At 45.0% G+C, this 12,679-nt stretch overlaps 2 protein-coding genes across 3 annotated transcripts in view; one reads left to right on the top strand and one right to left on the bottom strand.

The window, feature by feature from the left end:
* Window positions 1-12,679, top strand: part of yipf3 (Yip1 domain family, member 3) — a 788,655-nt gene that overhangs the window by 658,112 nt on the left and 117,864 nt on the right. The gene's annotated exons all lie outside the window — the stretch shown is intronic.
* LOC140456037 (EH domain-containing protein 3-like) overlaps window positions 1-12,679 on the bottom strand; it is a 105,815-nt gene that overhangs the window by 7,712 nt on the left and 85,424 nt on the right. The window lies entirely within an intron of this gene.

Below are 12,679 nucleotides of genomic sequence, written 5' to 3'. Positions count from 1 at the left end.
GGCTCAGGACCAGGAGGGGTCAGTGAGAGGAGGAAGAGGGATGTGGACTGGAGCCTAGAGGAAGGAATGAAGCAGCTTCAAACTGATCTCTAAAATGGCGATAGAATCCCAATGTGAAATCAGAATCCAGAGTCTGATGATGGAATAAAATTCAGCTTCAGATCTCCTCACCCCACACTGGTAGCTCCCACTCACATATAGACTGACTGAATGTGTGACTGAAGAAATGATCTATTCCAATATGATTCCTGTTAACAGGCCGTTCATTCACAGGATTCTCGTGTGCAATGAAGAAGCCATTGTCTTCGAGTCAGTGTTTGTCTGTGTTTTTCTAACTGCTGGGAATGTATTCTCATTGTGAAATAAAGAGGGTGATGCATCACAACACTTGGTCTCCTGTTCAATTCTCACTCTGAGGGAAATCCGGGTCACTGCTCATATCACAATTTTAACATTATATACAGCCTTCCACATTTCAGTGAAATTAATGTGTCAAAGTATTGAAGATTAAAAGTCATAATTCTATTTCAGAAAATGATCCCACATTAATGGAGGGCATTTGGCCCACTGTGTCCATGAGCCATGGGCAAGGTGAGATTGGGGATATAAGATCATGGAGTTCCATGTGTGGGTCAATGATTGACATGTGTGGAATGGCTTTCAGTTTCACAACACTCCAGGTGCAGTTTCCCTGATGCCTTGTACAGTTTCAACACCTCCTTTCATCCTACCTTTCTCCTGGAATTAATGCAAAATTCCTTTTCCTATATCTGCACACTAGTTCCTGTAATTCATGCATTAGGACACCCAGATCCCTCTGCAATGAAGCTCACTGATCTTTCTTCCCATTTAGTCGATGACTTGCTTTTCTATTCATCCAATCATGGTGAGTAACCTCTCACTAATCCAAGGGAAATTCCAATCTGTGAAATTTTAGCCATTCATTTGTAAATTTCTAATTTTTTTCATTACAACCTACTTTCCCATCAATTGTCATGTCATCGACAAATCCCTGATCCTTTAGAATGGGAGAGCAGGCTCGAGGGGCTGAATGGCCCACTCCTGTTCCTATTTCCCAAGGTATTGGAGTTACAGTGAAAGTCACCATCGTCCCAGAGGATGTTCTCTCCCATTAGACAGAGGTGGCTGTTGGTGCAGAGTTATACCTGAGGGTCAGCAGGCTTCAGGCAAGGGGTGAGGGGGAATATGATGGGGTAGCATTGTTGGTGTGTGATAGAATAGCAAGGATAGCAAGAAATGATATGTAGAATCCATACATCCATCCAGATGTGAAGGTAATAAATGAAACAGGTGAGAGGATACTGTGACAAGGTGTCTATCAGAAGTATCACAGAATCCCTACATTGTGGAAGCAGGCCTTTTAGCCCATTGAGACCACAACAACCCCCTGAACAGCATCCCACTCAGACACACCCCCTACCTACCCCTGTAACCCTCCATTTAACACGGCTCACCTACCTCACCTGCACATCCCTGGGCACTCTGGGCAATTTAAACTATTCACCTTTGGACTGTGGGAGGAAACTGGATTAACGGGAGGAAATTCACACAAATACAGGAGAATGCAAAAACTCCACACAGACAGTTGCCCCCATGGGTGGAGCCAAAGGAGACGAGCAGGAGGCTGGAGGAACATAGCAAACCAGGCGGCATCAGGAAATAGAGAAGTCGATGTTTTAGGTGTAGCCCTTCTTCAGGACAGGGGGTGGGCGTAAGGGGAGCTGCAGATAAAGGGGGTGGCGAGGGACAGGGTGGTGAAGTGGGGAGAGGTGAAGGCAGACAGAGGGTATGACCTGGTTGGTCAATGGGAGGAATGAGTCTGATTGGTAGCTGGGGAGCAGTGGAAGGGATGGGGAGGGCCTGGGAAGGGAGTTGGGGAATGGGAAGTGGGGTTATTTGAAATTGGAGAACTCAATGTTGAGTCCTCTGGGCTGTGGGCTGACCAGGCGGAAGATGAGGTGCTGTTCCTCCAATGTGCAGTGTTGTTCATTGTGGCAATGGAGGAGGCCAAGGATGGTCATGTCGGAAAGAGAGTGATTCGGACGAAGTGAAATGGGAGGTTACTGGGAAGTCCAGTCAGCCCCTGCAGGACCAGCTGCGATGCTCGGTGAATGTTCCCTCAGTTTATGCTCGATCTCCCCGATGTAGAGAAGACCACACCGAGAGTACCTGATGTAGTAAACTAGGCTGGAGGTGAGGCAGGTGAACCTCTGTCTCACCTGGAAGGACTGTTTAGGGCCTTGGGTGGACGTGAGGGGAGTGGTGTACCAACAGTTTTTGCATCTTTTCTGGTTTGATGGGAAGGTACCTGGGGGTGCAGGGGGGTGTTGGTGGGGAAAGTGGTGTAAACCAAGAACTGTCGAAGGGAACAGCCCTGGTGGAAGGCAGAGAGGGATGGGGGAGGGCAAGATGTTCTTGGTGGTGGGGTCTAGTTGAAGTTGGCAGAAATATTTAAGGATGATGCATTGGGTGCGGAGACTGGTGGGGTGGTAGGTGAGGACAAGGGGGCCTCTGTCTTTATTGTGTCGAGGGGGTGGTTTAGAGCAGTGTAGTGGGGAATGGGGGTGGTGTGGTGGAGGGCTGTCTGGATGACAGAGGGAGGAAAGGCACCGGGTTTGGAAGAGGTGGACATCTGGGATGCTCGTGAGTGGAATGTCTCCTCGTCCGAGCAGATGCAGTGGAGGCGGAGGAATTGGGAGAATGGGATGGAGTTCTTGCAGGATACTGGGTGGGAGGAGGTGTAGTCCAGGTAAGTATGGGAGTGTGTGGGTTTGTCGTAAACCTCTGTCTGGAGACTGTCACCGGAGATGGAAATGGTTGGGTCAAAATTGGAGAGGGAGGTGTCCGAGATGGACCAAGTGAATTTGAGAGTGGGGTGGAAGTTGTGGGTGAAGTCGGTGAACTGCTCCAGTTCATTCTGGGAGAAGGATGCTGTACCAATTCAGTCATCGATGTAACGGCAGAAGAGTTGGTACACAATGTCTGAGTATGTACTGAAGAGGGACTGTTTGACATTGCCAACAAAGAGGCAGGCATAGCTGGGGCCCATCTGGATACCCATGGCCACCCCCTGGGGTTTGGAGGAAATGGGAGAGTTAACGGAAAGGTTGTTGAGGGTGAGGACTGCTTCAGTGAGGCAGAGGAGGGTGTTGGTGGAGGGAGACTGGATTGGTCTGTGGGAGAGGAAGAAGCAGAGGGTCTCAGGCCGTTCTTGTGGGGAATGGATGTGTATAAGGACTGCACGTTAACATGGTGCAAGGCAGAAAATACAATTGCGAACCTGTATGAATATTGAAGGTTCAGACGTGAGAGGAATAAGGAAATAACTGAAGCGAAGAGGAATTATGAGAAAAGACCAGCAACAGGCAGCACGGTGGAAAAGTGGTTAGCACTGCTGCCTCACAGTGCCAGAGACCTGGGTTCAATTCCCGCCTCAGGCAACTGTCTGTGTGGAGTTTGCACATTCTCCCCGTTTCTGTGTGCGTTTCCTCTGGGTACTCTGGTTTCCTCCCACAGTCCAAAAATGTGCAGGTTAGGTGAATTGGCCATGCTAAATTGCCCATAGTGTTAGGTGAAGGGGAATGGGTCTGGATGGGTTGCTCTTCGGAAGGTCGGTGTGGACTTGTTGGGCCGAAGGGCCAGTTTCCACACTGTAGGTATTCTAATCTAATCTAACATGAAGGGGAATCCCAAAGTCTTCTGTAGACATATAAATAACAACTGAGTGATTAACGGAGGAGCAGGACTGATTAGGGACTGACAAGGGGATTCACACAGAAGCAGGAGGGTATGGCTGAGATGAGAAATGAACACGTTGCATCTATCTTTACAAATGAGGGGGATGCTGCCAAGGCCCTGGTGACAGAGGAGAGAACACGGTCACAAAAGGGTTCAATGTTAATATGGTCATGGTCTTGTGTTACAAACTGTGGTTAATGTCTGGTTCTTGTGATTGGATTTTTTATCTGAAACAGTACAAACACCAGGAGGTGCCATTGTACTGGAAAGACTGGGAGAGCAGATTAAACCATCGAGAAGTGCTGCATTAAAGTGAGATTGACAGGGACAGAGTTTGCTTTACAGAAACAGTGAGAAACATCAGGAGTTATTTTTAATTCACTCCCAGGATGTGGGTGTGGCTGGCTGGGAGAGTATTCATTGCCCTTTCCTTGTTGCTGTAAATAAGGTGAACTTTCTTCTTGAACTGTTCATAACCTAAAATGGCTGGTCAGGTTTGTTTCTGATGCATGCTGGGAAGGAGAATGGCCAAGTGAAGCAAACTCAAAACCACTGAAAGAAATCTGAACAGTTCACAATAACAGAACTCTGTAAAGAGATCAACCATTCAAGGGAGTTGACAGGATCGAAGGCAATTGGACGTGATAAACAGTTTATGCTTCTTCACACAGAACTCATATCTTATGAAAACACAGCATTAAATTGCTCAAAGACAGTCAGATCAGTGACAAAAATACTAGTGAGCCCCATGGATGACTTCACAGCTGGAGGGGACACTATTACAGTCACAGAGCTGTACAGTATAGAAATAGACCCTTCCGTCCAACTCTTCCATGTCAACCAAATATTCTAAACTAATCTCGTCCCATTCGCCAACATTTGGCCCATATCCCTTGTTACAAAGCTGGTTCCTTTTTGCTAAAATCTGTTCGTTTTCTCAAGGATACTATGTCTTTGGTTTTTTAAATGCTCCCGGTGCTGATTAAACTGGTTTGGTACAGAGATTAAATGGTATTGCGAGGCCTTTTTGTTTATATACAAACAGATGAGACTTAGGCCAAAGTGGTCGTGTTTCAGAAATGACCTGTATAATGGAAGGGGAGTGGTCAGCTCTCTAACTGAGCAGAGTCAAGAGTGTGGTGCTGGAAATGTACAGCAGGTCCTCAGGCAGCATCTGAGCAGCAGGAAAATCGACATTTCAGGCAAAAGCCCTTCATCAGGAATGGGCTTCCTCGAGCTGAGCAGTTGAGTTCAGTCCAGAACTAGTTGGGACCTCAGCAGCGGACTGTGTGAACAGGCTCTCTCTCTTTTTCTGCCCTTCGAACTTCAACTTGTAGACACCTGTTCTATTTTTTTACTGTGTTTTAAGGGGGTTTGCTTATTGGGACTGTTGTGTATATTCGGAGCCACATAATTAAGTCTAGTTTGGATAGACTGAGTTCTGTCGGGGGTCTTTATTCTGTTCTTTGTGAATCTTGTGAATACATCCTTGTCTGTTTTAAAACCTGGTAGTCAACCTAGCTACCTCACTCGAGGTAACTTTCACTGTACACCTAACAAAACAAATTGCAAAGTTATGGTCTGGGCTGCCTACTTGAGAATGTTTTGAGTGGTCTGGTGTAGTCCATAAGATATGGGGCTCTTTGTGGAATTTTAAACAGTGAGTGGTGGGCGCTAGTGTCTTTATTCCTGGTGGTGGTTTGGTTGGGGAGACACAGCTTGGGATAGTAATGGCTCTTTCAGTCACCAAAGGTTTTCTGAATGTGGATGTGGTGACTTTGTAAGTTTTTGCAAGAGGTGAATAAGACCAAGCTGCAGGAATTCGCAGACAAGCTGGAATTGGAACTGCCTGCTTCTGTGAGGAAAGGAGAGAGATTTACAGCAGTAGCTCAGAACTTAAACTTGCTGGAGGAACCAGAGTGAGAGGCAAGAGATAAGGAAAGGCAGCAGAAATAGGACAGTTTGAGTTACGATTAAAAGCAGAAGAGAGGGAAGAAAAGAGAGCAGCAGAACAGAGAGAAAAAAAGAAAACATTTGAACTTCAAAACCTGACACTTAAAAAGGCTGGAGATAAAGGCTGAGGGTTGGCTCAGTGAGGAAGAGAGTGAGGAGGAGCAAGCCCCTGGTGGTCAGAAGCCTAGTGAGAAAACGTTTAAGTGTGTTCAAGCATTGGTTAAATTTGATGAGAAGAATGTGGAAGCCTTTTTCATCTCAATTGAAAAAGTGGCTAAACAAATGCAATGGCCAGTGGCAATGTGGGTTTTGTTGATCCAAATGAAACATGTAGGTAGAGCATGTGAGGTATTCACATCACGATCAGAGGAGGTACCTGGGGATTATGAGGAGATGAAAAAAGCCATTTTAACTGCATCTGAGCTTGTACCAGAAGCCTATAGACAACGTTTCAGGAATCTAAGGAGGGACCCTGGTCAAACCTATATTGAGTTTGAAAGGATCAAACAGAGTAATTTTAATAAATGGATAAGATCTTTAAATATTGAGCAAACCGATGGTGCCCTGAGAGAGGCAATTATTTTGGAGGAATTGAAAAATTCATTACCTGAAATAATGCAAACTCATGTGGAAGAGCAGAGAGTTAAAATTGTAAGGTTAGCAGCTGAAGTGGCTGATGATTATGAGTTGCTTCATAAAACTCAGTTTGGCTTCCAGAATCAATTTCAGTCCATGAGGGATAGAAACTGGGACAAAAAGAAATCCACATGTGGAAAGGGAAAGGTAGATCTCCGTGAAGATCATAAGGATAACTTACCACAGGGTAAAAAAGAAACCCTTGAGGGGGACAAAGAAGTATAAAAGCTCTGGTGTTTTCATTGTAATGAAGTGGGCCACACAAAATCACAGAGTTGGTGGGCGAGGAGAAAGCCAGATGTAGGAAAACCTGACAAGCCTGGGAGTTTTGTTGGACTAGTAACAAAAAGCACAAGGGAAGTTAGACAACTGCCTCAGAGTGGACAAGATGATCAGGGGTTGATTAAGGAGGAAGTGCCAGATCTGCTTAAAAAATATACATGCAAGGGGAAAGTTTATTCACATAGGACAGGAGTACTCGGTCAGGAGCTTACAATATTAAGGGACACAGGATGCTTTCAGTCTGTCATGCTGAAGGATGAAGAGATATGAACTCCCGAGAGACTATTGCCAGAAAAGGGACTGGTTACAGGAATTCATGCTGAGAGTAAAAGTGCTCAGTTATATAAAGTGAGGCTAGAGAGTCCAGAGAAGAGTGGAGAATTTGTGGTGGGAGTACTGGACAAACTCTCAGCTCCAGGAATACAATTTGTCCTTGCAACTGACATAACTGATTCACCGGTAGGTGTGCTGCATACTCTCATTGCAAAACCAGTGGAGACTCAAGCAACTGAAGCCCTGCAGGAGACTTATTTGGAAATTTTCCCAGATTGTGTCTTAACGAGGTCACAGAGGCACATGTTTGGAAACAGGAGAAATCAAAAGGCACAGCTAAGGAAGCTGACATAGCTTTATCGGAGACATTTTTTGATTAGATAAGTGGGACAGAGCAGGAACAAATAGGTAAACATGCAAGTATCTTTAGCCCTGCTGGGCAGATCAAGTTACAGCAGAAAGATGAGAACTTAAAACAGTTATGTCAAAAGACATTTACAGAGGAGAATGAATGCATCACCGTGTCAGTTATGTAAAGTGAGGCTAGAGAGTCCAGAGAAGAGTGGAGAATTTGTGGTAGGAGTACTGGACAAACTCTCAGCTCCAGGAATACAATTTGTCCTTGCAACTGACATAACTGATTCACCGGTAACATTTGTAACACCGGTAACGAGAGTATGCAGCACACCTACCGGTGAATCAGTTATGTCAGTTGCAAGGACAAATTGTATTCCTGGAGCTGAGAGTTTGTCCAGTACTCCCACCACAAATTCTCCTCTGTAAACAAATGATGTCTTAATGAAGGAAATGCAGACCATCACACATTCAAGCAGATGAGAAGTGGGCAGAGATTCATCAAATTGTTTTGCCAGCAGGGTATAGAAAGAAAATGCTGTGAGTGGCGCATAAGCTACCACTTGGACGCCATTTGGGGTTAAGAAAACACAGGCTAAGATATTTTTACTGGCCTGGACTACACAAGGATGTAGTTGAATTTTGCAAGACACCGCGTCCAGAACACCCTCTAAACCTCTCCTATTTATATACCCATCCCGATGCCTTTTAATTGCTGTAATTGTACCAGCCTCCACCACTTCCTTTGGCAGCTCATTCCACACATGCACCACTGTGTGTGAAAAAGTTGCCTCTCAGGTCCTTTTTAAATCTTCCTCCTCTCACCTTAAACCTATGCCCTCTGTTTTTGACTCCAGTAAAAGACCATGGCTATTCACCCAACCATGCCCCTCATGATTTTATAAACCTCTCTAAGGTCATCCCTCAGCCACTGACGCTCCAGGAAAAACAGCCCTAGCCTAGTCAGCTTCTCCCTATAGCTCAAAGCCTCCAACACTGGCAACATCCTTGTAAATCTTTTCTGAACCTGTTTAAGTTTCACACAATCGTTCCTATCGCAGGGAGACCAGAATTGCATGCAACATTCCAATAGTGGCCGAACCAATTCCTGTGCAGCCACAACATGACTTCCCAACTCCTGTTCTCAATGCACTGACCAAGAAAAGCAAGCATAGCAAACACCTTCTTCACTATCCTATCGACCTGCAACTTCACTTTTAAGGAATTATGAACCTGCACTCCAAGGTCTCTTTGTTCACCAACACTCCCTAGTACCTTACCATCAAGTGTGTTTATAGAATCCCTTTGGATTCTCCTTTACCCTATTTGCTATCTCAAACCCTTTTTTTGCCCTCCTGATTGACCTCTTGTGTATAGTTCCACTGCCTTTATACTCCCCTAGGGATTCACTCAATCCCTGCTGTCTTTACCTGACATATGTTTCCTTCTTTTCTTGACCAGAGCCTCAATTTCTCTAGTTATCCAGCATTCCCTGCACCTACCAGCCTTGCCCTTCACCCCAACAGGAACATACTGTCTCTGGACCTTTGTTTACTCATTTTTGAAGGATTTCTATTTTCCAGCCACTTTACCTGCAAACATCCGCTTCCAATCAACTTTTAAAAGTACTTGCTCAATGCCATCAAAATTGGCCTTCCTCCAATTCTTTTAAATCCACTTTATTCTTTTCCATCAGTGTTTTAAAACTGATAGGATTATGGTCCACTGGCCCTAAAATGGAAGCCAATCTTCCATCCATTTACACAGCTCGTTGCCACGGAAAGGCTTCCAACATCATCAAAGACCAATCATACCCCAGCAATGCTCTCCTACAACCTCCTCCATCAGGCAGAAGATACAGAAGCTTAAACACAGGCTCCAACTGGATCAGGAACATCATCTGCACTGCTGTTATTAGACTGATGAATGGAATCTCTAACTTCAAATCATGCTGAGCTTGCTAATGGTAATCTTGCCTGGTGTACGCCCTGTGTCATTTAACCTGTATGCTTCGATTCAAGTATTTTTTTAACACTATAATCTGTCTGTATTGCTTGTACTTAAAGCGTTTCACTGTACTTAGGTACATGTGATAATGAATAAGTCAAAGTAAATCAAAACGCTACCCCACTGGCACCTCAGTTACCTGCCCTGCCTTATTTCCCAAGAGTAGGTCATGTTTTGCAAGTCTCCCTGCCAATATATTAGTCCCCTTCTAATTCAGGTGCAATCTGTCCTTCGAACAGTAACCTTTTTCCCAGAAAAAGTTACAATGATCCAAAAATGTGAACCCTTCTCCCCTGCACCAGTTCCTCAGTCACGCTATTCCTTCTTTCACGAGGTTGTGGCACCAGGAGTATCCAGATATTACTACCCTCAAGGACCTACATTTTAAATTCCTGCCTAACTTCCTGTATTCTCTTCTCAGAATCTCATCTATTTGTCTTCCTATGTCGTTATTCCCAATGTGTACAATGACCTCCTACTGGTCTCTTTCTCTCTCTCTCTCCTTTGAGAATATTCTGCCCCTTCTCTGAGATATCCTTGATCCTGGCACCAGGGAGGCAACTGATGTCTCTATCTTGGCTACAGAAACGTCTGGCTATGCCTCTGACTGGAGTGTCCCCGATCACAATCAATCACTTGGAACCTGACGTACCCCTCATTACATGCGAGCCAGTCTCAGTACCAGAAACCTGGCTGTTCATGCTACTGAGAGTCTGTCACCCCTGACCTTTTCAACAACAGCATACATGTTTGAGATAGGACAAGCTAAAGGAGACTCCTGCACTACCTCCCTCCTTCTCCTACCTTTCTTGGAGGTAACCCATCTACCTGACTGTATCTGCGGTTTTTTTCTCCCTTCCTTTAACTGCCATCCATCACACCTCTAACTCCTGTAAATTCCTCATTGCCTCTAACTGCTGCTACAACTGATCCATACGATCTGATAGGATTCACAACCAAACCCACTTCTCGCAGACATAACCATCAATAACATGGGACTGGGGAAGATATTTCTGAAAAATCATCAAGTGAAAATATATGGGCAGAAATTGAAAATAAAAATGGAAAGATCACTTTGATGGGATTGTACTGTAGGCCCCCCAATATTAAGAGTGGGTAGTGGGGGGCACGGTGGCACAGCGGTTAGCACTGCTGCCTCACAGCGCCAGAGATCCGGGTTCATTTCTCACCTCAGGCGACTGACTGTGTGGAGTTTGCACGTTCTCCCCGTGTCTGCGTGGGTTTCCTCCGGGTGCTCCGGTTTCCTCCCACAGTCCAAAGATGTGCAGGTCAGGTGAATTGGCCATGCTAAATTGCCCATAGTGTTAGGTAAGGGGTAAATGTAGGGGTATGGGTGGGTTGCGCTTCGGCGGGTTGGTGTGGACTTGTTGGGCCGAAGGGCCTGTTTCCACACTGAAAAGTAATCTAATCTAATCTAATTCAGAGAGAAAATGAAAAACAAATATATAGGGAGATCTCATATATATATATATATAATATGCACAATAAGGTTGTAATAATGGGGAATTTTAATTTTCCAAACATTGATGGGGGCTACCACAGTGCTAAAGGTCTGGAGGTCTGGTAGTTGTTGAGAGAGGGAGCCATGATTTATCAATGAAGTTGAATCTCTTGTCAAGAGGAAGAAAGCAGCTTATGTGAGGATGAGGCGAGAAGGCTCGGTCAGGGGGCTTGAGAGTTACAAGTTAGCCAGAACAGATCTAAAGAAAGGGCTAAGAAGAGCCAGGAGGGAACATGAGAAGATAGGATCAAGGCAGATAGGATCAAGGAAAACCCTAAGGCCTTCTATAGGTATATCAAGAATAAAGGAATGACTAGAGTAAGATTATGGCCAATCAAAGATAGTAGTGGGAAGTTGTGTGTGGAATATGAGGACATAGTGGAAGCACATAATGAATATGTTTTGACAGTATCCACATTGGAAAGGGCAATGTTAATGAGAACATGGGGATATAGGCTACAAGATTAGATGGGATTGCGGATGACAAGGAGGATGTTTTAGCAATTTTGGAAAATCTGAAAATAGACAAGATCCCTGGGCTGGATGGGATTTATCCTCACATTCTCTGGGAAGCCAGGGAGGAGAATGCTGAGCCTTTGGCTTTGATCTTTATGTCATCATTGTCTTCAGGAGTAGTGCCCGAAGATTGGAGGATAGCAAATGCTGTTCCCTTGTTTAAGAAGGGGAGTCGGGACAACCCTGGTAATTATAGGCCAGTGAGCCTTACTTCGGTGGTGGGTAAGATGTTGGAAAAGATTAAAAGAGATAGGATTTATAGTCATCTGGAAAGGATTAATTTGATTAGGTTTGTGAAGGGTAGGTCGTGCCTCACTAACCTTATTGAATTCTTCAAGAAAGTGGCACAGGTGGATGAAGGTAAGGTGGTTGATGTGGTGTATATGGACTTCAGTAAGGCTTTGATAAGGTTCTACACGGTAGGCTATTGCACAAAATACGAAGTGTCAGGATTGAAGGTGATTTAGCGGTTTGGATCAGAAGTTGACTCGCTGAAATAAGACAGAGGGTGATGATTGATGGGAAATGTTTATTCTGGAGATCAGTTACCGGTGGTGTGCCACAAGGATCTGTTTTGGGGCCACTGCTGTTTGTCATTTTTATAAATGGTCTGGAGGAGAGTGTAGAAGGATGGGTTCATAAATTTGCAGACAACATGAGGGTAGACAGAGATGTGGATCGTACCGAAGGATGTTATGGGTTACTGAGGGACACAGATAACATGCAGTGTTGGGCTGAGAAGTGGCAAATGGAGTTAAATGCAGAAAAGTGTGAAGTACTTCACTTTGGAAGAAGTAGTAGGAATACAGTGCTGGGCTTATGGTAAAATTCTTGGCAGTGTAGATAAACAGAGAGATCTCGGTGTCCAGGTGCATAAATCCCGCAAAGTTGCCATCCAGGTTGATAGGGTTGTTAAGAAGGCATATGGTGTATTGGTATTTATTGGTAGGGGGATTGAGTTTCAGAGCCATGGGGTCATGCTTCACTGTACAAGCCACTGGTAAGGCTGCACTTGGAGTATTGCGTGTAGTTCTGGTCACCACATCATAGGAAGGATGTGGAAGCTTTGGAAAGGGTTCAGAGGAGATTTACTAGGATGTTGTCTGGGATGGAGGGAAGGTTTTATGAGGAAGGTTCGAGGGAACTGAGGCTGCTTTCATTGGAGAGAAGAAGGTTGAGAGGTGACTTAATCAAGACGTATAAGATAATCAGAGGGTTAGACAGGGTGGACAGGGAGAGCCTGTTTCTTTGGATGGTGAAGACTAACATGAGGGGACATAGCTCTAAATTGAGGAGTGATAGATTTAGGACAGAAATTGGGGTAGTCTCTTCACTCAGAGAGTATTAAGGTGCCTGATGACTGGAGAGTGGCTGATG

Source organism: Chiloscyllium punctatum, chromosome 3 (assembly GCF_047496795.1).
Source record: "Chiloscyllium punctatum isolate Juve2018m chromosome 3, sChiPun1.3, whole genome shotgun sequence".
NCBI lineage: Eukaryota > Metazoa > Chordata > Chondrichthyes > Orectolobiformes > Hemiscylliidae > Chiloscyllium > Chiloscyllium punctatum.
The sequence above is the reverse complement of the archived record's forward strand: the minus strand, read 5'-3'. Positions and strand labels throughout refer to the sequence as shown.